Below are 27,128 nucleotides of genomic sequence, written 5' to 3'. Positions count from 1 at the left end.
TCCTCCTCTTCCTCCTCGTCGCCCACCTCGCATACGCACTCGTCCTCGTCACAATGTTTCTTCTATCCATTCTCCGACTTTCTCCTTCCCACCTTCAGCAACCTGTTTGCTCTCTGAACTGGCTTCTATTGGTTGTGTCACATCATTTGAAACAAGTGAAATCAATTTTGAGCGGTTGTGTTCAGTCAATGACATCTGTTCTCTATTTGTATTTGATTGTTGCCACTTGTGTTTACCAGTATGGATGACATGTGCATTAGAGTGCAGAATGTGTTTTGAGAATGAGAACGTGTTTAGAGTTTTGCTGAAAAGTCTAAGTGAGATCTGCAAATTGTGTTTTACAACGTGAAATGGTTTAAGGTATTGACAACAGACTGCACAATTAGCTAAATGAGTTCAGGCAACTGAGAACTTTGTTCAGCCAATGGGTTTTAGTGTTTAAGCAATGAAAAATGTAATAACTGATTTGAACTTTGTAAAAAAACAAACAAAAAAAACATAAATGCCGCTTCATGTTCTCAGGGATGAATGAATGAATGAGTGAAATTAAGAAAGAAGAAAAAAAAAAATAGTCCAATAGAAGGAAGACACTTCTGATGCTCGTTTGACAAGATACCGGATTTCAATTTGAGTTTACGGAGGAGAAAGGCGGCCGTTGTGAGCCTTTGATACCCTGCCGAACAGAGTCCTTCCCCAACTGTGCTGGCTAATTTGTTCCCTCGGTCCTATCTTGCCCCCTCCCAGCCTCCGTTTAGCATTATTAATCAAATTACACCCACTAAACTTTCTTTTTCTTGTGTTATTGAAATTGTCCCCCCCACACACACACACACACTTTCTTCTCGAGCATGTCTCTTCATGTTCTCTCTCGCTGCTAGTTAAGGGGTAAAGCTGGGAAAAGAGTGAGGACTTGTCATTCAGAAACAGTGGCATCAGGTTAATGATTTAATTTTTTTCAATTAAGATAAAGAAACTCTCTCCCTCCTGACCTGCAGGGCAGCACTGAACATCAAAGCACCACTGCTCTTAATTGTTTTTGAACTCAAGAATAAAATTTCAAAAGAGTTTGCGCGTGTGTGTGTGTGTGTGTGTGTTACGTGCATCATCGATGTGTGTGTGTGTGTGTGTGTGTGTTAACATGCTTCCCAGCCACATCCACCCAACAGTGGCCTGATCACTTGAATCCTCCCATTGCCACCCCAGTATTAGCCCATGATATGCCATTTACACCAGCGCTAACAGCTCTTTCTCCCCCTGAGCGGCTCCTGCACATATAGGACGCCAGCGTTTACAGTTCAAAGTTGAAGCCCATGAATGTTCAATTAAAAACAACCTTATTAAAAATAAAAAGCGGTTACAAGCCTGCGTACTGCACTGGCAATCAAACTACTGTATCTTTTGCCCCCTGCACTCAGCTTTGTCTCTGCCGCCTCCAAGTTGAACGCTACTCTCGTGTATGAAATTACCTTTTTGCCGGATGAAAGTCATTAGGAAAACCATTTGAATATGCTAATTCTGGCTAGATTAAAAGCTGCTGATGAGTGTGGATGTAGAGCGGCGGAGGGGGGAGAAAAGCGGGGATGCACACTTTTATTATAAGTGCGTTATATTTTATGAAAAATGTTTTGTTTTTTGGATTTCTAGGTTTGCTTCCACACAAACAAGAAGGTATTTAAATGACAGCAATGTGCATGAGGTTGACAACTTCAATACACACAGTAAGTACTAGATATGCACTGCTTTCTAAACAGTTATATTCTACTGTCATTCATTTGCTAATTACTGCAGCTACAGACATTATCTCAACTTTCTCCTTTTTTTCTGTTTACAGCGTTTTCTGACTGTCATATCATCATCTATTTCACTCTGGGGTTATTTCTAGGGATGCCCCTTGTTGCCCGAAGCATTTCCTATGATATCGAGAAATGCTGACCATGACGATGATGTTTTGGTCATTTCCCAAATACCCCTGATGTGTTATAAAGGAACAGTAAATACTGTGGTATGGCTGATATTAAAGATGATCTGTGTGTGTTGCTGGATGCAGTCAGCCTCAGCTCTCTCGGTGTGTAGCCTTGCATTGCCCCCTACTGAAACCCGACTCCTTCCATCCACTCCCCGTTGCTCTTTTCACTGCTTTTTTTCTTCTCTCCCCCGCCCTCCCCGGTTTTCTTTTCCACTCAGTTTTGCCCTTGCCCTCATCATTTATGATAGGATGATTAATACATAGATTTTCACGTCAGGCTGAGAAGGCTTGGATGTGGGAGGGGGGGGGGGGGGATTGGAGGGATTTTTCTGTGTGAAGTCCAAGTGCGGGAGAGAGTGGTTTCGTCAAAAGTTCACGGGGTGAACACATGTATGTTCTCTCACTCTTCACACACACACACACACACACAGTTTCCTGAGATGACCAGCTTCATTAGGGAGTGGCAGAGGAAATGAAGTGTTAACATTCCCTGGATAATTAGCGCATTTCACCGAGGGACAGGTCTCTCTCTCTCCCTTTCACACACACAGCTACCACTGTTACAGACACCAGTAACCCAACACGTCGGCTCCCTCCAACAGCATTTGAGGAATTACCCTTTCCCTCATGCTGACTTTGGAATATGCCACACATCATAGAACCTATATTTAAAAACAACATGATGAAATAGTTTCATCAAAAAAAAAAAAGGCCTCAATCTTAATGCTCTCTGAATATGTTCAATGAATCCTTGACGTACAACTTGATGAGATTGTGTGTGTGTGTGTGTGTGTGTGTGTGTGTGTGTGTGTGTGTGTGTGTGTGTGTGTGCGTGCGTGCGTGCGTGCGGCCGGGGCGGCTCCCGGGGCTTTTGGGAGGCAGTGGCTGCTGCTGGTTAAATCCTCAAAGTGGCCTGGCCGCTCCTTGCCAAAGCTGCCCGCCTCAGTCCAGAAGTAATCCACAGCAAATTCCTTCAGCCTCAGTATCACAGGCCTGCGCTGTGGAAAGACGCGATGCCAGGGGACTCGGGGTTGTGCATGTGTACGAGTGTGTGTAGTCGTCTTTCGTATTATGAGCATGAGCAGCGTGACAGGGTGAATGTGTGTGCATGTTTGCTTGTACACATAGTGCAGCGTGTACTTGCATGCTGATGTGCATGCATGCCTGGGTGCGTGCATGTGTGTGTGTGTGTGTGTGTGTGTGTGTGTGTGTGTGTGTGTGCGCGCGCGCGCGTGTGTGCGCACGTGTGTGTGTGTGTGTGTGTGTGTGTCTGCGCGCGCGTGTGTGCGCACGCGTGTGTGTGTGTGTGTGTGTGTGTGTGCGTGTGTGTTGGGAGATGGCGTTACTGCAGCCGGAGCCCAGCCAGCTGACATTCAGACTGGCTTTCTTGTCTCTCTTCCTGGCCGCTCTCCCAGCCAGCGGTTTGTTGGCGGCCCAGGAGAAGGAGGAGGCACTCCATTCGCCTGGTTAAACATCCCCGTGTGCTCGTTCCCCGGTGATGAAACATTTGTCTCTTTACGAGAGGGTTAACGGACATGGGAGGCGCGGGGAGGGCGGAAGAAGAAGAAGAAGAAGAAGAAGAAGAAGAAGAAGAAGTAGTGAGAGGCCAATCTGTTCAAGAGCTGTTTTACAAATTCATAAGAAGCAGACAGGTTTGCCGGCACTCGGTTTTCTTTCTCGGTCTTCCCTCTTCATCACCTGTAACACAATTCCTTCTTTTCTCCGGATGGCTCGTGTTGCCAGCCTGGATTCTGTTCTGCCTCTGCAGCAGATATCAAACTCGAGAGGCTTGCTCAAAAGCATTTGATGGACAGCAACGTTCAGGACGGGCCAAGACCTGCGTCTTCGGTTTACATACATGTCATGCATGTTCAACATCAACTGAAACAGAGAGAAAGCTTTGCCAGATGATGTAACTGCATTGCAAACACATCATAAACCGATATTAAAAGTGTTCGCAGTTTTGCAGCTAGTTGCTATGGACGATCATAAACTTTCCACATCAATGCATGGGGTCATATCCACATCTACTCAGTGTCAACATGACATTACAACTATAATGCCAATTCATCACTTTTTCCCTGCGTTCCTTTCCGGGAGTTCAGTATAAAAACTGAGTGTTTGCTACGGCTGGGACCATATGCTTTTGTCCCGATTCGATTCTTTCACGATAGATGGGTGCCGATTCGATTTGTAGAGGTAGGAGCATTGCGATTTGATAGTATTGGAGTATTGCGATTTTCTTTCCCCTCTGTAACAAAAATAAAAGTTGAATAATACACTTCTAGAGACAATATATCATGAGACATTTCCATAAACTAATAGTTTTATAAAAAGAATGCACATCACAGATGACAGTCAGTCAGTCTGATATTTATTTCATCTGTAAAGAAGTACATAATATGTATTTTATGCATTTTGTGCTTTCACTTTGTTCAGCTGGAAACGGATTTGATGTAGTCGCCATCAGCGGTACCGTATAAACAGAATTTATTTATTTAGTGATTCATTGGTAGAAATAAAAAGTATCGATTCTAGGGAAAACAAGTGATTATAAATATCGTCGCAAAAAAATCAAGATATGTATGATTTTCAAATATATATGGGAAACTACCTTTAGAGAAGAATGTTTACTGAATGTCAATTTCCTAACATTTGCCATGTGAAGTACCTCTTGAATTCCCGCTAGTCAAAAGCGCAAATTTCAAAGGAATTTACCAGCTGCTCTTATCAGACACTGGCCATTTGTCCTGCAATGACTGGTTTCATGAACATCCAATAGCAACTGAGCTGGTTTCCAACTTGCTCTTCCGTGTCATGAGTGAAACCACTTTGGTGGCACAGGGAAGCAGAGTACAATGTAATAAAGTGAACATTGACATCTAATGAGTTGTCAGTGTTTTCCTTCTCTTTCACCCTCTCTCTCTCTGTTGGACTTAAGCCGTTTGGTGGTTAATCTTTTGAAGTAAAAACAAGCAACCTGGACATTATTGAATCCTATTTAGAAGGGCCTGGATTGAGAAAGCCTTAAAGACTCGCAGGAAAGCAACGCTCGGGCTTCTGTGCCTTTTAATGTTCACAGCATCCCGCTGCCTTTCATGTCCATGCTATCTGGAGTTAATTGCTTTTTTAAAGTCAGTTGTGTTCGCTTTTGGTGTGCACGGGAGAACACGTGTGTACGTTTCATTGCGAGTGTGCACGCTTTTCTGCATTTGTTTACCGTTTATTGGTGCTTTTCAGTGTGTAAATGTACAGGAGATGCTTTCATGTGCTGGAGTATCTGTACGCTGCTTTTGTCATGTAACCAGATCACATTTAGTGCTCCAACTAATTTCCCATTCCTGTATTTGATGTAAATTACCAAATCCTTTAGACTTCCCGTTTAAACTGTCAGGTCATATAAGCAGACAGAATGACCGCAGCACCTCATGACAGTCCCTTTGGGAGGCAGAGTCAGCAATCAAAAGTCAAAGGAGGCTAAAAAGAGAACAAATTCAACCCAAACACAGTCTGAGAGAGCAACGGAGGGTTTCTCTGGTTCTCACCAGACGGTCCATTTTCACCATTTTTGTATAAAATGTCAGCTAATGCAGTGTGGGCTGGCGCCAGCAGTGTGTATGGCTGTACATTGGTACCGTCGGTAATGTGTTTATATAACATCCCTCACATTCCACGCTAAGAGCCTTCGACTCTCCCAAGTTCATTCAAGCAGGACACACACACACACACACACACACACACACACACTAAGTCTGAGCACATGTGCACAGAAACCTACACAGAGCACATGCAAACACTTTAAAGTCATCTACATGCATGTTCTCAGTCAGACACAAACACACACACACACACACACACACACAAACACACATTCTCAAATATCCATTGTGGCATTACAGAGGGGATCCCAACACGCAACAGCAGCGCTCTGGGGTGCAGAGGACGGAGTAGTTTAGTTTCTGAAGACATCCATCATCGGCAGGCAGGCCGTCAAAGCCCAGCGCTTAGGGCCTCATTCTCTGATACCATTACTGCATTACTCTGCTACTCTGCCAGCACTGTCACTGAAGGGCAGCAGAGGAAGGGAGACTACAGCAGTGTTAAAGAGATTTACTCTGACTAGGATAAAATATGGAGTGTGAGTCGACTTAAACTGGAGTTATCTATTTATCCAGGATGTGTAAATATGAGCAGGCTCTTACTTTTCAGTTATTGTTATCCCTGTTTTACTGATATATTTCAGTGAAGCTAATGAAAAGTGTAACGTGTCCGTGCATGTGTGAATAAAGGGTGTGCTGCTCAGTATGGTTTGTTTTTACATGTTAGTGTCGGTCTATTATTTTAGTTCACGTGACTGACACCAGAGATTAATTTAATACTCACTGTTCACTGTCTGAATAAAATAGTGATTTTAGTTGTGCAAACTTGGAAGCATTTATTACCTCCGTCAAGGAGGTCATATGTTAAAGGTCCAATATTGTAAAAATGATGATGTCTTTTTTGTTTACAAAGCAGGTCAAGGTGCTATATAAATACTGTGAAAGTATCAAAATGCTCAATCCAGAGAGAAAAGCACACAGCCCGAATTCAGAAACGGTGACTTTAAATGAGCCGTCAGGACTTCCGTACGGTTGTGATGTCACAACTCTAATATATATAGGCAGAAAGTGCTGCTGCAGTGCCGTTACAGCCATTCCCCGGCTGCAATGAAGGTGCAGAGACGCCGAGAGCTCAGATGCAGAAGACCCGGAAATGCTGACCAATCAGAGCAGACAGGAATTTTTTCGGGAGGGCGGCTTAAAGAGACAGGCGCTAAAACGGAGCGTTTCTGACAGAGGGTCAATACCGGTATATTTAGACAGTATGAGAAAAATAAAGTGTTTTTGTAAACATGTTCTAGTAGAAACCCAAAATACAAGTATCAACCTGAAAATGAGCATTATATTTCCGCTTTAAGGTCTGTTTGTTTCTATGTTTGTTAGTTAGCAAGACATCTTAAAACCTTTACAGATTTTAATGGAATATGGTGCACAATTAGGCCAGTGATGAGAGAACAACTGTTTTCGCTTCAGATTAAGGCTTTTTTTAACAATGACAAGATTTTAGAGATCTGGATCCAGATCCCCAATAAAAACTATTAATATAAAGATGAATATTCAGCCTTTACATATGTATGTGTTTTTCTTCATGGTTTCAAGTGTTTGGTTCCATATAAAACTGCCCAGCACACAGTATGCAATTTGTTTTAGATACAGTAAAATACACCTATGCTTTGTCATGGCTACATTTTTCATTTAAGTGTTTGTAGTCTTAGCAGTGGTGCATGGTAACAAAGATGGAGAGAAAAGAAGAAAAATACATAGCATAATAGAGGAGTTGTGCATCATACACGTCACACCTACTGCACCTCGTTCTTTATTTTCTCCAAGGTTCCCAGTAGTACACAGACCCATGTAAACAAAGCCTGTGATGGCATGTCTGCCAGAGAGGTGTGGAGCAGAGCTGGATCGAGAGCCACGGCTCTTTGTGGCGCTGCCAGGCTCCGACACTCTTTCCCGTCCTGCCAAATTCTCCTGCCGAAGACTCACCAGCCTTCCCTTATCCTTTACCCGCTCTCCTCCTCCTCCTCCTCCTCCTCCGCTCTCGGCTCCATCTGTTGCGCTGGAATGGACTTCTTCTTCTTCTTCTTCCTCTGTGCGTCTTTCCGCCATCTTTTTTTCCGCCGTCTCCGGGTTGCACCGGAGACAGATGTCACCGAAGTGCAGGAAACAGGAAACAACAACCTCTGTCACATCCCCGGGATAATCCCCGTCGGAAATTAACTTTAACTGAAAAATGTTTATTTTTCAAAGTGTATAAATATTTTTCAATAACCTGTCGCCATTTCCCTTCCCCTTAATTCCCCGTTAAAGGTGATAAATAAAATAGAGCGGTTGACAATGGGGGACGTCAGAGAGCGTATGGGGGGGGTGGGGGGGGGGGGGCATTGAGTCAAAAGGCATTGAGTTCCCTCAGCCATTGTGTTTGTTGACACCCTAATCCACCACAGCAGCCATGCAGGTGTTGTGCAGCATTCAGGTCTTTGAGGCAGCTTTCAGCGCACGCCATGGCACCTCTGTATTCACCCTGATGTCTCTACAAGGAAACAGTGGATCAGTGTTTCAGCGACTCGCCGTCAGCTGTCACGCAGCCACTGTGAGAAGCACATTTACAGCACAAAGCTCCCCTTAGACTGTCTTTGTGTTAGCATTGTGCCACAGCCTCTCTTTCTCCCCAGCCATAATGACGACTGATTAAATCCCGGCGAGCGGTTTCGAATGCTAGGTGTCAGTCGAGCAGGGCACAGGTAAGCCCCTGCGAGAACGGAGGGGAAGGAAGGAAGGAAAGGGCGGAGCGCCAAAAGTAAAGTATTTCTGATGTGGGGGTTTTATCACGCCGCCAAGGTGTCAACTATAGAGGAGAGAGAGAGAGGCATATGGGGAAAATATGTATCTGTTTATTCTATTATTCATAGTGTATCTTATTGTCACCCTGACACGTTTAGAATGCATGTCAGCTGCTGGTTTGAGGTTGTTTTTTTGGGGGGATCTCTGCGAGAGCTTACAAAATGGATGTGTTTACCTTTTCCCTGAAAGCGTCGTGCTGAATACCTGTGTGTCTGAGATGAGGCTTATTAAATTTGATGAGTAAAAAATGTCTTAACGCTTTATCTCGCCTTTGTGTAGTTCCCGTTGGTATCTACCCAGAGCCAGACATTCTCCTCAGGACGCCAACAGCGGCTAGAAAGATAAACAGGCCCGTGTTTTCCTCCTTTTTACCCCCTTTTCTCTTCCCTTTTCACGACATACAGTCGTACGCGCCCGTAGCCCTTCATAATTGTGTAGTCAGTCAGAAATCCTAAACAGAAACTCAGAGTTTGCTGTATCTGTCTGTAGGACTGACAACGGTGCAGCGTGTTCTGATGACAGTTTGGGATTTTGGCAGTTCCTCTTTTCTCCTAAAGGGTTAGGTGATGGATGTTTGAAGGTTTGATCTGACACTGAGACGCGTCTGAATACGTGGAATCAAAGGAACATGCAAAGGAAAGTAAGCAGACAGGCTTTATTTATGAGGAAATGGACTCCGGGGAAACACACCCTTCTCTTTTATTCTGCTAAACACTTCAGTGCTAGGGGAGAAATATTTGAAATTGGATGCATTTCTAAAACGCTTATACTGCCACATGTTTAGGCCATCTCTGTAAATTAACAACAGCATGCTATACACGAGCTCAGCCTTTATTATTGTTGTTAGATACAAAAATATCAGAAATCTGCCCTCGAAATAAACACATACTAATGCTCATTGCTTTAATTAACTCATCTATACACACACACTTTCTTTAGAGGTTCTTATGTTCAAAATGGTAAAGCTAAATACAAGTATATAGTATAACAAAGTGTTCAGAAGTATACTTCATTATGACTCCAATCTTGACCAGTATGTTTGCTTATGTCAATTTAAGTTGACTCATATCAAGGATCTACAGTACTTGACTACATTGCTTTTTTATATCTTGTGTTTTTTGGCTTTTTAAGCCTTCATTGGCAGACAGATGAAAGGAAACGAGGGGAGAGCAAGATGGGTGACAACATGCAACGAACAGGACACATTGGGATTCGTGATCGGCGGCTTAACCCCTGGCGACATTATATTTATTTTCTTTTAAACTGGGAAAAACAATTGTACTTAAATGTATTTGCACTCTACTAAAGTAATTTTGTAGTAAAAAACAAGCAATTACATAAGCTCTGACCAGGCGAGTTTAGATGTTGGCAGCTCTGATATAAGGTAAAAAAAAGGGATTATATACAATGATTGCTAATGATTATCTTCATGGTTGAATGCACTTAAGAGCTGTGTTCCAAACCGTTCCCTATCACGGAAATAGTGCACTATATTGTGTGTTCGCCATTTTGTAGTGGTGTTCAAAATCTCCACTGTAAATGTCATTCACTATATTGTCCACTATAAAATACCCAGAATGCACTGCTAATTTGAGTGTACATACCAAGGGGGTAAGCCTCTCTCCACAACGCGTACCTCCTATGGCGCCATTTTGATGCTAACAAGCCATCACCCGCCGTTAGCATTCCATTGACTGCCATTCATTTTGACGTCACGGCAACGAATAACTTCACATCTGAAGCGTTTAAAGACTTTCTTTAGAAACAAACAATGGACAAATAAACACGACAATGTATAAAAGGCTCCATTACATTGTATCTCACGTTATGGCTCTTGTAGTAGGTTTTTGTAAAAATAGGCTAACGATTGTGTCATAACCACGCGACGTTGTCGCATAGTAGAGAAATTACCGTACAGTACAGGAGAAGCTCGCAGGCAGTTTCGACTTACATTAGCTGTTTAAGTTTAATTACTAATGTTAACTAGCATTTTAGTTAGCAATAATTAGCCTGTGCCTATGTTATCTCCTTACATATACCTACGCTCTCCGTCTCTGCAAGATTGGGAATGATTGAGATTTCTCTTGGCACAGCTACCAGAAGACTTACAACTTCCAGACAGGTTGCTCACGTCACATCTACGTCTTCAAGCTCAGTTGGAGGCTGCTCAGTAACGCTCAGCCGTCACCGGAAAAGTGCTTCTAATATCCTTCACTGCTCTCCGTCCTGAGCAACGGGATCTGTTGGTCCATTTATTTTACTGTATATGGTACATACGATGTACTCTACATTTAACTCCCGTATACCACAATGCAACGTGGGCGGGTTTTCCCAGAGGAGGAGGAGAAGAAGAAGCAGAAGCACCCGCTAAAACTGCAAAGCAAAAAGAGTTTTGTTTCTTAACAGTGGAAATGTAACATGCAACATATATAATATACAACCTTTTACTATGCTCCGGAGGGCTCCGTTTGTTTCAGGGACGTATTAAAAGTATTTTTTTTTTTCGGTTTGTTTACATGATACTGGGCGTGGCCGCCTCCGTCACACAAATAACTGCCGCATCTACTGATGCAACAACGTTTTCAATAAGAGTCCAAAATCTCGTTTGGTCGTATATATAGTTCACTCTTTAATAAACACTATATAAGGAATAGTGAGTGAGTGAATAAGGGAACACAGCTATTGTATGTCGTTTTGTTTTCGTAGGCTACAAAAATGTAATGTGATGTATGTTCGTGAACTTTGCTCGCCAGTGATGCTTCAAATCAAACGGCAATCCAAACAACTCAATGTCTGCATCATCACAATAACTTTTACTTATTTGGTGCAGTCCAGAAGTCCGAACAAGGATTTGGTCATATGTATGAAAAGGTGTCTAGGCATTTATGTCGACACTGGACTAAATTTGGTTAAAAAGTCAAAAGTTTTCCTATCTCTAGATTACATTGCATTTTGTTTTACCTCAATTTTATTGAGATCAAGATCAATTTTTCAAAAGAGGGAGGCCTGAGAAGAAACACACTCACGCAACCAGCAGCCAGCATTAATGAATCAAATCAAACACATTAGATAGTAAAGCTTTAGGGCTCCAAGTCTAAGTATTGGATCGTTTACTGTAATTACATCATTGAAAAAATGGAAGAAATGTAAGGCATTTCAATTGCTACATGTCAAATGTGTATTTATTACCTGAAAATAGTTACCTAGATATCTACCAAAGCTGAAATAATAATTAACAAACCCATGCTTTCCCAGTAAGCATTGTAAAATAAAAGTATTGAAAGAATGCTTGCAAATGTAGTTGCAAGAAAAAGTGTACTTATCAAATTATACTATTTTTTCAAAGATATGTTTGGCTGCAGTTTGTATGATAGGGAAACGTGAGTCTATACAATAAATCTAAGGAGCTCAAGCTGTGCAGAATTTTGATTAAAGATCAATTTACAGGCTCCGAGTTAAGTTTTCTTTACAATATAAGAAAAGTTGGACACAATGGACCAACACTGAATTAGGATACAAACTTTTTGTTAGTCAAAGCTAAATCCAAGGGCGTTCAGACAGAGAGACAAAGTTAGCCAGAGAGAGAGGGAGGGAGATCTGTGCTGTGTCAGCAGTGTGCTTAAACCAACTCCAAAGATTAATCACAGGAAAACACATACAGCACATACACACAAGTACTCTCCTTCACACACACATTATGCACACAAACGGGCATGCACGCGCACACACACACACACACACACACACACACACTCACGTACACCCACAGTTGTATATCTCGCATTCCCAGCAGTTCAAAGTGTGGTTGGTTTGAAACAGATTAAAAACTGTCTATGAAGTGATGCATTGCAATTGTCATAGCAAGGGTGGGAGAGATCTTTTTTGCATAAAAATCCCCTCTTTCTTCCCACCGCTATCAGCAAAGAGATGGAGAACTCACTAATCCTGCTGTGGTCGCATTTGCATCGGTGGCAAATAAACAAAAGCACACCATTTTTCATCTCCAGCTTCTATATTAAACAGAGATGGCGGGGGTACGGGAGGGAGGGGAGGAGGAGGGAAGCGAGAAAGGGTTGTTTTTTTTTTTGTTTTGTTTTTTGGGGGGGGGGGGGGTCAGAATGAGAGAGAGAGCGAGAGGGGGGCACCCAGGCAGACCCTTTGGTGTCAGAGATATGCCTGCTGATGTTTGGTCTTGGTAAATGGAAACTACTGTGGCGTGCTCGCCGCATCAATCCCTCCTTTCTCCTCCCAGGTGGAGATGTGGGAGAGGAAAGGGTGACAGATAAGGGGGGAGGGGGGGTGATAAAGAGAAGATACAAGAGGACCTCGGCCCGACACATGGAAGAAAAAAGGTCTCAAAATTCTGATTCCAGCTTCTTAAATGTGATTATTATCTAGTTTCTTTACTCCTCTATGACAGTAGACTGAATATCTTTGAGTTGTAAACAAAACATGCCATCTTGGCCTTTGGTCTACTAAAAAAAAAAAAAAAATCACATTTTATAGACCAAACAACAAATCGATTAATCCAGAAAATAATCAACAATGAAAATAATCCTAAAGCCCAGTTCAGACCAAAGATTCGTGACGAGACAAGTTGAAACTTGCAACTTTTCGCAAAGGCGCCGGTCTGCAGCGTTCTAAAACCTGCCAGTTCACAGCAATGCGACGAGACGGTGAATCATCTCCATAGCAACGCCTCTTCCTCATTCTAACTTCCGACTTCCAGGCTTTTTTGTAGCTGGATATATCATTTGCTTCGTCTAATTATAAATGTGAGTAATGTTAGTGAGAGGCTTGCTACAGTTGCATTTCTAGTGATGAATCGGCGAAAACAAGTTTTATTTCTCTGATTCACTGCTTTGTTCTAACGCCGCTGGCTGCTCCCTTTCTTCAGTCACTCTATCTCGCTTGACCATAAAGTTACCGTGCTTTTAGGCAGTAGTTGAGGCTCCGTCTAAAACTCTGCCATTTCGACCAGCTGTTTGTAACAGTGTTTCCTCTATGTTGTGGCCCGCCACGGTAACATTTCTGCCGCCACGGTATCAGAAATAGGGCAGACGCACAATGCAGGGTTTCCGCAATGTACACCGTGCACCGCTGCTCCTTCAGCTGTTTATGAAAAGTCATAAAGTCGTAATTACACGACTCTGCAGAGCCGTGTGCTCTACTGAACTCAAGCGAACAGTCATCCGCTCTCTCTCCCCTTTAGGGTGAGCAACTGGAACAGTGACAGGACGTCATCACTCGCGAAGTCATGGCAACCAAATAAACAACAGGGCGAGTACTACTTGTCACTCAATCTTAGGCAAAGTGACAAACAGCGACGAAAGCCGCGACATGAAATCCGCACTCACGCGGGTCGCATGAAATATGACAGCTACAGTTTATTGGAAAATAGCATTGTGGACACTGAAGTTGATGAATTTGCTGTTTATCAGTAACATCAGTATCAGTATCAGATGAGACAAGAAGCTAATGTTAGCGAACGCTGCGGTGACGGTCCCTCTGCCTCTGACTCCCGTTGCAGGAGAACGCTGTATTCCTCCAACACGCTGTATTAACGTTACTGTTTTAAAACCATTTTCCAGGTTAGTGGGGGTGCATACCGTTCAAAACCAACATGAAAAACATAGTAATGTTCACTCAGCATTTTGTTTTGTTGTTAAACTGTGTGTAAAATGAGCGGTGACGTTAAATCACCGGTTTCAGGTAACGGCACCCTACGATACCGTCTATTTGCTGGATGGTTTCAAGGTAACGGTCTGTAGCTAACATTAGCAGATTAGCCCGTTGACAGCGACGTTATCGTTTATATTTTGGCACAATGATTCTGACCGTAGTAGTGATCACAGTGACTGAAAGTGTGATGTGAGATGCTAAAAAGAAGACTTGAACAGCTGAGTCGCAGCGAAACCATCAGCCGGTTTGAGTCGAGCTGAGACGGGCCGGTTCAGGCCGCTGCAACTTTTCTCTGCAACGTTCTAAAAAAGTTTTGTCTCGTCGCAAATCTTTGGTCTGAACTGGGCTTTAGTTGTGTTAGTTTAACTGTGTTTTAATGTTTTATGTAAAGCACTTTGAATTGCACTGCTGCTGAAATGTTCTATATAAATAAAATTGCCTTGCCTTGCCTTGCCTTAGTTGCAGGCCTAAACTGAGATGGACTTGGATGGAGATGAGCAGCGCACTCAAACACTAACGGCTCCTTGATCACACATAAAACCAGGGCACTGCAGCAGTGTGGTCTCAGTTTGACTGAGAGTGACCGTAAAGATGTGTTCTGAAATTTAACATGGACCACAATCTTCTGGTTGGGACTCCCCCAAATGGTCCCAAGATATATCTGAGGGCTCACCAGATGATGCTTTTTCTTGTGAAATACTGAATAGTTTTCACTCTTCAGACATCTAAAAGAGATTCAAATGACAGAATTCGGGACAGAAAAACACACCACCAGTCACCAAGGCAAATTCCACGTGAGTGTACTTATTGTGGCAATAAAACTTTGTCGGATTCTGATTCGGTATTTCTGTGCTGGAGAACTGGCAGCCCCATTGCAGACAGGTACACTGTAAGAAAAAAGTCCGTAGAAAAACAGATAATGTCCTGGCAGAAAATTACAAGTACATTTTCCGTTAAGTTTACAGACATTTCTGTTAATCCAAAATCAGAAAATTCTGTAGATTTACAGTACATCATCTGTATCTTTAACGGACATTTCTATTAATTCAAAAAACTCTAAATACGGAAAAAAAACCTTTGAAAAATATTTACAGAACATTCCTTCATATTAACACAGTATATTTGCCCGTATTCCTACGGACTTTTCTCACAGTGTAGAGAGGAAGTTACACAACATTTTCCTGGATCCGTATTCTTCATATTCATGCAATCTTTTTAACCTAATATTGTCATTTATTTTCTCCATATTGTGTATCTTTTTAATCATTATTTCGGTCTACCTTGCACACACATCTATTTTCTGTCCATGCTGGAAGATGAATTCCTCCTCGGTTGCTCTTCCTGAAATCTACATAAGAGTGACATGACATTTTAAAGAAATGCCCATAAACCAGAGAACGTTTCAACAGCTGAAATGTTGTGTTGCGCCAAACATAGTGTTTAAACTGTACGGAGACAACCAAATAAAATATTGACTTCTTTTGAAATAAGATTTTTCAGTTTTGATTTGTTTTTAAATATAAAAAAACACATATTGAACAGGTGGTTGCCAAAGGGGGCAACCAGAGGCCATGAAACTCTGCTAAGGGCAACCGGGAAACCGTTGTCGAGCCCTGCTCCTCCAAAACATAAAAAGGGTTGAGGTGATAAAAAATTGTCCAAATAGCTTGCATTTACATCAAGTCATAAAAAGAATTATTGTATATTTACCTTTAAATCCATTTACAGTACATAAGTACAAACTAGGAACAATCACATTTAAGCAATTATTATTCTGTATCCCAGGTATACAACTCATTTTTGTGTCGTAATGCCATAATCCAATGCTAAAAGTACCCAAAACATGTTCATCTGCACTATCAACATCTTCATCATTATTTCTGCCAACAACAGCTGGGAGATAAAATTTCACATCCGACGCTGCCGGCTGGTGTCTGATCACCCCACATTGAAAACAATTTGTCGATTGGCTGTGGTTTTAACCTGCAGCCCTTGTCGCCTTTCTTCCCTCTGACCCGTGAGAAAAGAGATTAGCTATTCAAGGCAGGCAGCAGAGTGACAATCGCCCGCATCAGATCAATATTACTTATCTCTGGCCTCTCTCTCCCTGTCTCTGTGCATTACACTCCTGGTACAGTAATACACCTGGAGGAACCAGTGAGCGTGCGGTGATTAGATTAGGTTTTTTACTGTACACAAGCATACACACACACTGATAAGAGAGAGGCTGCTCTGCCTCTCTTCCAGCTGCCGTGTGAAGTGGAGAGGATAAAGACTACATGCCCTGGGTGTTTGAGTCTGTTGCTCTTTGCAGAGGAGCGCTGTAAGGTTATTGGTTAGCTGTCACACCTACAGTATGGTTGTTTTTTGGTCTGAATCATAGAAGTTGACTTTGTTGTATTTCTGTTTTTTATTTGCTTACAATCGTCTATATCAACGCTTCATTTCCCGAGATTGTTCGGGTGCCGCTTCGGCCGATTTATGAGGACTATTTATGACTATGGTGCCCTTCAGATTTGTGCGAAATGCGAGACTAGCTTACACTGACCAATTTCCAAATAAATCAGGTATTGTAAGTACAAGTCATCATGGACACACATGTTGCTTGCTCAGGCTCAGTTAAAACAGGTTTGATAACTGAAAGCAAGAATCTGAAACCAAGCTAGTTAAAAATAAAAAGTTTCCTGGGAACAGGCTATAGAGGAAGAATGGTCTTGATCCGTCCAGTAGAGTTTCAGAGACTTGGGCACTCTAATACCAAACAGCAGACAAACTGTTTTGGAGGCTCGTGGTGGTCCAACACCTTACTAAAGAATTTTATGTTGGCTTTTCCTTTATTTCATACCTCTTATGGTGAAGACAATATCGAGAAATAACTGAATATGAGCAAGACTAGTGCTGGGAATCACAATTAATATGCATAGCTAAGCTGCTGTGGATGGGGCCACAGCAAAATGTATTTCAGACACCTAAAAAAATGTGTTCACCGCTTTACCTTGCCATCAGACAGCCCTTTCCGACTGGGAACTGAAGCAGTTATATTGCCCATTTCAAAGCCACCAGACTTCTTTGACAGAAACCGTAATGTCACCTCTCAGAACACTGGAGTTGCTGGTCTACCGCTGCCTCGACCAAGCCCTTAACAACCAAATAGTCGACTAACAGACTTTGGAGGCAATCAAGGTAAATATTTCTGCAAAATTAAAGTTTGTGTCAATCAAATGCTCCCTCGTCTAGTTAAGTCAATAAACCTTTCGCCTCCTCTTTCAGTTTCTCTTCACCACTTCTGTATTTCATAAATGCCTGCCAGTAGTCCAACCCGGCTCTTGAGATGACGTTGGATGTGCAGAGAGAGCGGGTCGTGAGTTTTAGATGAACCGTTTTGCTCTCCTTCTCAGCCTTGTAAATAATTAGAATTCCCCGGCTGACTGCAGTGCCTGGACACTTCCATAATTACATTGTCAGTGCAGCGGCTGATTAAGGCTGGGCTGTGAAGTATGGTATTAGCTGCACTGTGTCTGCATGTAGAATAGAATAGATGACCCTCAGCTACCTTCAGCTCGCTCTGCAGGGACTCGCACTGCAGCTGCTGAGAACTGGAAGGTGGCGATTACGTTACTGATCGAGGTGATTTACGAAAAATACGTATACATAGTCAAACTGTGGTGATCAAAATATTCCAAGCCAAGTCTTCCTGCCTACTACTGTTAGTGATTGCCTCCATTTCCTAGAATGCCCTCACTCAACCTAGGCAAGACAAGACAAGGGTCTTTGTGACTTTCGCCAACAAACTTCTGTGCAGTTGGCCATACACCACCCAAAATTAGTGGGCTTTTAAATAAAAATAAATAAAAAGTCTAATAGCTGCATTGCATTTTGGTCTTTTGAGGCCAATGCCACTGAGGAAACTGGTATAGTAGCTCTCTCTGTTTGACTGTAAAGTGTGAGCACACTGACAGCTGAATAATGTATGATGTACATACTTCATGTTTAGGAGCTTAACATTTTTTCCTCATAGGAGCAACAAACATTAGCCCGGGGAACATTGGTCGCAGGAATGCACAGGTGCATCGCCTACGGCTGTTTGCTGAGCAGTGAGCAAGCATTTTCTGCAGGATTTCTTTCCTTTAACACATACGAAAAATTATATTGATGCAGTGTATTAGGGAAATAATGTGTATTGGCAATATCATGGGGTCAAATCTATCTTAAAGGAGTAGTTTGCCCAAAAGAAAAAATACAGCCATTAAGCAGTTACTCACATGTCAGCTGAAACTTTTTTAGGAGCAAACAAACAGAATGGAAACCAGGAGATAACAAGACCTTTTCTGGACATGCTATGCTTTTCTTCGAGTTGGACCAATTAATTCCAAAATAGTATGGCATAAAGCTGGGATAAAGCTTTTAGAAACTTCGGTGGAAGCATGCACGGTCAAATCCTGAATCTTCCTTATGAGATGAACTATCCCTTTAAGACCTTTGTCGCATGCCATCTCCCCCTCGCACTCACCCTGCCCGTCTCTCCACTGTGACTGCAGCCATAAAGCACAGATGCAGAAAAATGGTCATCTCGATAGCAGTGGTGATGATAAACATGATGATGGATATTTACCCTGACCACACTCACTGATGTATCACTGCTTGGCCAGTGTATGATGAGTTACTGTATCGTACATCTCTGCTGGGTAAAGCTCCACTGTAGGCAAGTCTGGAGAGGAGAGGACTTCACCCCCCTCCCCCTGCCTGCCTTTCCCCTGACCTTGCAGCTTTACGACTGCAGTAATGCGCTGCAGATGAAGAGAGGAGCAAATCCACCGGAGATAATAGACAAATCATCTCCACGAGGTGGTGGAATAAAAAAATCCCCAGACAAACAGACAGCCTGTGTGCTCTTGGACACCCCTTTAAGGAACTCTAGTGTTGTTAAGTAATTATCCCTACCCAAAGGCATGATGGGACTCACAGAGAGAGAAAACGTGTGTATGATATGTTTGCAGTATTGCACACACAGTAAATCTTTAAATAAACGGATTGTGGACTAAGAATCTGTGGATCAGTAATTAAATTAGATCGCCCATGCATGATTTCTCTTAGTATGATCCTGCATGTATGTATGTATGAAATGCCACGAGCATGTACTCTGTGTACATGCATAATATACTTAACAGGGCCTGTGTCAGTGGATTTTCATATTGGCTCCCCTCCACCCACTGCTGTCTTCATCACTAACAATCCACTTAAGACGGAAGATTACGTTAACATGCTGCACCTGTTGATCAGTCAAGCTAATGAAGCACATTTGCTGCATAAGGAGTGGGGAAGGAGATGGGTTTGGAGATTTACCCTCATGTGAATTAGGGCTGTGCAATTAATCTAAATTTTAGTCATGATTACGATTTTGGCTCCTAATGATCACAAAGACAGAAAAAACTATTATTTTGCATATCACGTTTTGCAAGTCTTATTTTGTCCTGTGTTCTGCATAAAAAAAGAAAATATGTTACAATGGGAAAAGTTGTAGGTGTTTTCATTTTTTACTACTACTACTACTATTATTGCAACATCCTTCCAAAAGTCAATGAGTAATCGTGTTAAATAATCAGGATTTCAATATTGACTAAAAATAATCGTGATTATGATTTTTTCCCGTAATTGAGCAGCACTAATGTAAATAAGTGACAAGAAATAAAAAGCATCAAGTGTTTGAGAGGCCTTGTCTTTGAAAACAATAGGATGACACCCCCTGAACCTGTCCAACTGCCTCCTCTTACGCAGTCATCGCTGAGTGAGGGATCACGACTCTGCTTTAACGTCTGGCCTGGTTTACCCCCGCCTTGACCTTTCAGCAGCTGCAGGAATGCAAAGCATGACGAGGACCAAGGCACCTCCACTGTACTCGTACATACCACTGTGCTCGTGTTAAAGCTGCAGATATGTGAGTGGGAGGGAAGCTACTATCGGTGATGCAGTGGTATGCGGATGTCTGCGTGCAAGTTCACACTTCACAGGTGCTCATAGTTCAGTTGCACTTGCCATGCCAACCCGTTCTCACTCCCAACTCGTAAAATACTGACGCTTGGTCAGTGGCTCTCAGTGTCAGATACCGACGCAAAATCACCCTTCAGAGTCTGTATGGGACGCACCGGGCAGAGCAGCAGTTCGCCCGCAGCACTGTAAGATGACGTAGTATTAAGAGTGACAACGGTAGCGAGTAGTAGACGGAAAATCCGTGTAAGGAGGTTGGTTGGGTTGGTGGATGGATCAAACAACACAGGACTTTCAGCGGACAGCTAACGTTAGACACAGCAGCAGTGGGTTAGTGGAGCGCTAACGTTAGACCCAGCAGCAGTGGGTCAGTGGACAGCTAACGTTAGCCACAGCCCGCTGTTCAGCTCATTCTCTGTAACCGATGCAGTATAAAAGCACGGCGGAACCAGCAAGCCAGCCAGCCGGTGTTAGTTGGCTCCAAATTCCGGTCACTTTACTGCTGGGACATGTCCGGTTGTGTAATATTTGGTTTAGAAGCCTTTATTGGTGATTTGTTAATGGTACGAAGTCCTGCTCTATACTCTGTTGCAGTAGCTCCAGCTTCAACTAGTGAAACACGGAGCGGAGGCTCCGTAGATTCCAGGAAGCGTGTTTTCGGGAGGAGGGATTAAAGAGACAGGTGCTCCAACAGAGCGTCTCAGAGGGTGAATACAGGTGCAGCAGCCATGGGCAGTATGAGAAAAAAGTTTTTTTTAACATTAAAGCATGTAAACATGTTCTAGTACACACACAGTAACACAAAATGCAAGTATAATCCTGAAAATGCTATATAATAGTTGCCCTTTAAAATATTGCAGCTTCACATCAGGATTGCATCTGATGTGCAAACATTCAGTGCTGATCATGCCGGTGTATCAAAAGCTGGAATCTCATGTCAGTAAGCTTTGATTTAATGTTTAACGGGCTGATGTAATCTTTAAAGAAAACCCAAAAGTTAAAGATTGACTTTCAAATTGCTCTGCCTAATATTAAGATAAACTTGCACAGGAGAAAGAAAGGTAAAATCATGGATGTATTATACTAAAGCCAGAATAAGATGTTTTCAGCTAGGCAAATGAAACCATTGACCAAAACTGCACTAGCTTTCCTAAATTATTGCCCAGGTGTGTTTATAGAGCTAATTGTTGACAAAATATTAATCAATTGAACTTTTTTTGCAATCTACGTATGGGTAAAACAGAAGTAGGACACTAACAAGCAGCACCAGATGAAGAACATATGAGAATATTTCTATAAAAGGAGAATTCATTTATGAATTTGACTTGAATTAAAACTTATAACGAAGCATACAAAGTTGCCTCCTTTGGGAAGAAAACAAAAAGTGCCCCGCGTTTGACCTGAGAGTGAGGCAGGTCAGGAGGGGAGGAGGCAAAGGGAGTCGGGCTTAGAGCCAGGGGGAGGCAGAAGAAGGTAGAGGATGGGTGGGTGTCAGGACGCAGCTCAAGGAGCAGTTAGAGAAAATAAACAGATGGGAGCTTTGAGGATATTCTATCTGAAGCTTAGTCCTGTTGAGTATAAATATGGTGGTGGGTAAGCCATCTAAATAGGCCTGTGTTTACCTGTCTGCACGGCCCAAATTAATCACCCGTGCCGCCACGAGCCGCCGGGGGAGGGAGGGAGAGGGGGGAGGGCAGCAGGGAGGTGGGGAGTTAGGAGTGTAAACACGGCTAAAAGCTACTTGTTGGCACCATTTTGTTTTGGTTAGGATACAGAGTGAGTGATTAGGCTGCTCTGCTGTGATGAAGGGGTGGCAGGAGTGATGGAGGACCAGTGTGTGTGTGTGTGTGTGTGTGTGTGTGTGTGAGAGAGAGTGTGTGTGTGTGTTTGTGTGCCTGCCAAAGACTTCTTCGTTTTTGAATAAGAAATTTTATGATGGAAATTAGACAAAATAACCGGACTTAACTCCACTCAAAACTTTATACAAGTTTAATTTATCCTCCCAGAGGATCTTGGGTAAAATATTTTTTAGTGCTGAAATGATAAGTAGATTATCAGTTAGTTCACTGACAGAGACTTCATCAAAAATGAATCATTTCAGTCACTTATTGAGCAAAAACTACCAGACCCTCTCTTGTCCAGACTTCTAAAATGTGAACATTTATTAAATATTTTCATTGTAAACTTAAATGGCTTTTGAATGAGGAAAAAAAACTAAAACAAAATTTGAAGAAGTGACATGAATTATGAGAAATTACGATGGGTATTTTCTATGTTTTTCGACATTATAAAGACTAAGTTATGGGGAAAAAACAAAACTAAATTGACCAATAATAAAAAATGATTGTAAGGTCAACCATAATAATATTAAAAATGTCAATCGTATTGGCTTTGGATGACGCTCACTGTCTGACATATTTGATACAAGAACAATATCAGCAAACTGATCTATCAGTTCAAAGCCTTTTATGCATCTGTATAGATTAACACAACAATATTCTGCACTGCACATATGACTTGTATCTCCATTGTGCTGCACCTCTGCTGATAGAATAAGGAGTCAGATAAGATGTGACACATTGAAAGGAAAGGCCAGGGGGTGTAGCGGGGGGGGTCATAGCGTTTGTTCTGGATTTTCCATTATGTGATTTGGCATGCTGATGCCTTTCATTTCAATCATTAGAATTCAGCCGGGATCAGGAGGGCTTTCAGGTGCAGGAGAGGAGCTGCCTCTGGATTAGCGGGTCCACGTAACCACAGCAGGATAGACTCCAAACGAGCCTGATTATCATTCCATTTCGCATACCTGACACGATTAATGCAGTTTTTTAACCTCTTCTTTAAAAAAAAAGGGGGGGGGGGAGGGGGATGGTTTAATTTAATATATGCTTGGTGTTTAATCATAAGCCCTGCGTTTCAGGGCCTATGCAAAATGATAGTAAGTGGTTTGAGAACAACGTAGGCCACCGTGACGGCATTTGGCTCCTTGAGTTTAGCAAATTCATGTTCCTCAGAACTTTTGAGAAGGAAGTGAAAGGTAAGACATGGGCATAAAGTACATCAGTCTATCAGGCAGGGAGAGGCTTTAACACACACACACACACACACACACTTATTACAACTTCAAGATAATAGCAAAAGTGAGTACACCCAAATGGTCAATTATGATCCTCATTGTACTGTACAGGAATACCTAGTCCAAGCTAGCCTGTAAATGGTGTCAAGCTCACATTTCACACTGTTGTCATTGTGCCATTAAATAGTTGCCCAAATTTAAGATGCCGAGTCAGGGTCAGGCACTTCAAGGAGAGAGGAGGAAGTAAAGACCAATGCAAGAAACTTGATGGACAATGAATACTAGCCCTCATCCTTGAAGCATGTTGGTTTGGTTCTGTCATTTATATTCCAACCTAAATGAACTATAACACGTGCAAAGCTGTGAGCAATCATGGCGATGCAGAGGACGCCAGGCCGGGCTCCCACAAACCAAGCTCAAATGATGGCAACCGATAGCACTCGGTACATGTTGTGGCCTGTTAAGTAGCCAACAAAAGGCTAGGGTGGTGATGGCGCAGTGGATATGACACATGCCTTTGGTGTGGGAGACCCGGGTTCGATTCCCACTGTGATACATCAACCAATGTGTCCCTGAGCAAGACACTTAACCCATAGTTGCTCCAGAGGCGTGTAACCTCTGACATATATAGCAATTGTAAGTCGCTTTGGATAAAAGCGTCAGCTAAATGACATGTAATGTAAAAGGCTTACGCCGAAAACACACCAAAATTTTACTATTTGCCCTTTGTTTTCTCTTTCAAATATTTCCTGTTTCTTGCACCATCTGACTTCCTTTTAGCAATGTCACTGAACTCACCAATTAACATGGTGACTACAATGTTGCTAGAACTGATGATCAAAACTGCAAAAGCCATTTTGTAACAAACTGGATTTATCCTTCTAATGCTAAAAGTAAAAATGTATTTCCCCATAAGGAAATCAATAAAGCCATGCACCTGGTTTCACCTTATTAATGCATTACATGAAAACCTCATCTGTTCTTGATATTTTGCATGTTCCTTGTACACAGCCAAACCTCCATGTGTGCACCTTGCAGCTGCAGTAGCAGCAACCCTCTTTTTTGACAGCCTAGTTTTAAACAAGCCTCAGCAACTGCACAGCAGGTCTCATAAATACAGTAAGCCAAGTAATTTCTGCCTCACTGCAAACTTTTCGGATTCCGTGACTTTCAGCGCGGCGTGAGCGGAGAAGAATGGGCTGTTACGACATGCGAGAGAAGTAATGCCTTTTAGTCTTTCTGACATGTTTGTCTTGGGCTAATTCCTCTCCACACCACGACAGCCACGACCTACCAAGTCAAACGGCTCTGTCACACCTCTTTTCTCTTGCCCAGTCTATCTCTTCACTCTTCACAGGAAAAGGCCAAAGGGTTTTCCTTGGTTTCTGTAGTGTGAAATGCAAACTGTCATTAACTGGGAGAGGGCAAGCGGAGGGGCTTACAGGGGAGCCATCAATACAGATGATGAGAGGGGGGAACAGAGAAAGCCTCTCCCTTCATTGTGTCTCAATAACTTTAAAAAGGAAACTAATCCATTCTGCTCTTAATTGCATGCCACGTCCCCCGATGTGTCTTCCCCCCATCTCCGCACAATGTGGAGGAGGCAATATTTAAACAGACTACCCAAGATTCCCATTTCAAACGCTGTAATGAGTTTTTAAATAACATAATGGTCTATATTATATTATACATTTTTAGCAGGAGGAGGTGAGGAGGAGGAAAAAAAAGAAGCTTTCCCTGTTGAAATGGAGTTTGTCTTTTCAGGGTTGGGGGCTGAAATGTAAAAGTGTGTGTGACAGAATGTGTGTGAATATCAACGCCAACACACGTGTGAAGGGGACATGAGAAGTGAGGGGCGCAACGGGGGAGACAGCGCTCTGAGGATTAAGGTCTAATTTCTCCTGTTCTTTCATTGAGACTCTGCAATCCAACAGATTGATTGGGACTTTTAATTACACAGCAGTAATTATGGGCCAGATCTAGAATTTGAAAAGGAAGAATTAAAGTTCATTTTGCTTGGCTAATTATCAAAGCTTGTCCTGGTTAGTGTGTGTGTGTGTGTGTGTGTGTGTGTGTTCGGCCAAAGTGCCCCCCCCCCCCCTCCGATGCCAATGGCGACGCAGGACCTCGGATCACAGATATTCAGTAATTAAGGCAAAAAGGTTACTTCCGAAATAAAAGATGAGCGAGCTTATTTAGCGGGGGGAAAAAACTTTTGATAGGGAAAATCGGATCCCGTCTTTCATTCCTCTAATTCTAATTCTACTGGATCTAGCGCCACTTTTCTGTCACTATCAGCACACTCGCAAATTACAACATTTCACATTCATCAGCCGTACTCGCAAGAGGCTGCAGAACAGTAGCCTGTCTGGGTAATTGGGTTGATTTTTTTCTTTCTTCTTTCCTCCCCTCCTTTAATATGTCCAGTCGGCCTTGCCTCCCTCCCTCGGCCTCGTCCAGTCAAATCTGCACTTGCTGACATGCAGCACAGTAGCACTGTGCTTCTAATTTTTTACATTACATTGCATTAGCTTCACCAGGTTTAAGGGGAAACCAATACAGGAATCATTTTATGGCGTAAAGCAGGAGCTGCGATTTGGGCTCAGGAGTCAATCTGGCGCCTGGTGATGATGGTGGTGGAGTTAGCGGGTTGGCAGGCCTGATTAGACCGTCTTAGGCTGGGGAGTCATATATGTGCTATTTCGCTGATAGGCTGCGAATCTGGATTTCCTGCTCCAGTGCGCTCATGGAGCTAAACCCATCCAACCGAGGAGTCTAGGCAAAGTGGGGAAGGTGATTTCCTCCATCTCCTGCGCACACAGAACACACACAACACACACAACACACACAACACACACACACACTCTCACACACACACACACACACATGAACATCATCGCCTCAGCACAACCTCATGAAATCTATTTGAAAATGTCAGTGTGTGTGTGTGTGTGTGTGTGTGTGTGTGTGTGTGTGTGTGTGTGTGTGTGTGTGTGTGACAAAGAGTGAAATGTATTCATTGAAAGATTCTGGGGTAAAAAAAATTTACTGGACTGCAGTGTAGCCCTCGTCTTTTTGAAATGTATTTTTTGGAATGTTTCAAAGTTGGTGTCCCAACGTGAGCTTGTGGTCGCTCAACTGCTGCCATTTCAGCACCGGCTCTGTCTCTCCTTCTCCTTTCACTGTGTCTTTGCTCCATCTTCTTTCAGTCCGTCTGTCTGTCTGTCATCCGAGCCTGCCCACCTGCATCCAAGACGCTGCAGCAGCCCTTCGGACCATTTAGCGGGGACACAATTACGCAATTGTGCGAGCAGACAAATGCCGTGTAGGACAGTTGGGGACGGTGGAGGTGGGGTAACGCAATCTCCCTCTATCCTCCTGCCCCCCCCCCCTTCACCTGGCCTCCCCACGGTCCTCACACTCAACACCCCCTCCCTCCACACCTCACCCCCCCTCCCCGTTCTCCCTCTCTTGTCATCCCAGGCTTGTCCATCTCGGCCCGGGGAACAGTGGGGAAGCTGTGTGTGTCGGCTCTTCCCAACAATTACCTTCAATTACGGCTCACTGCAGTGTGGCCTAGTGAAAGGCTTAGCCATTAGGAGCCTCTCTCTCTCCTTCACTCTCTCTCTCTCCTCGCTCAATTCTGGAGTCTGGCCAGGCTCCAGGTGAAAACGACCCAAATAGTCCCCTGCTCACTTTACACGCCCCACAGCTCACTTTACGTGAGCCAGCCCCAACCAGAATACCTCACCGGCACTCTGTTAATTCACATCTTTCACTCCCTCGGTTCTCGCTCCCTTTTTTTGGGGGGCTTCTCAATCCTTCTCCCTCCTCTACCTGGTCTCTTCTTCTCCTCCTCACCCCTCATCTCAATACAGATACATCTCAATACACCCCTCCTGCCTCCTCTTCACAGTCTTCCTTTTCTTAGAGTTCTCCTCCGCCGGGACCTGATCCTGTTTGGGTAGTTGGA

At 43.1% G+C, this 27,128-nt stretch overlaps 1 long non-coding RNA gene across 1 annotated transcript in view; it reads right to left on the bottom strand.

Annotated features, from left to right (window-relative positions):
- Positions 1-3,613: 3,613 nt before the first annotated feature.
- Positions 3,614-27,128, bottom strand: part of LOC116050353 — a 116,414-nt gene continuing 92,899 nt past the window's right edge. The window contains exon 3 of the long non-coding RNA XR_004896102.1: positions 3,614-3,847. This is a non-coding gene — a long non-coding RNA (uncharacterized LOC116050353). The remainder of the gene's footprint in view (positions 3,848-27,128) is intronic.

Source organism: Sander lucioperca, chromosome 20 (genome assembly GCF_008315115.2).
Source record: "Sander lucioperca isolate FBNREF2018 chromosome 20, SLUC_FBN_1.2, whole genome shotgun sequence".
Classification (NCBI taxonomy): Eukaryota; Metazoa; Chordata; class Actinopteri; order Perciformes; family Percidae; genus Sander; species Sander lucioperca.
Note: the sequence above shows the minus strand (reverse complement) of the source record. Positions and strands in the feature narration are given on the sequence as shown.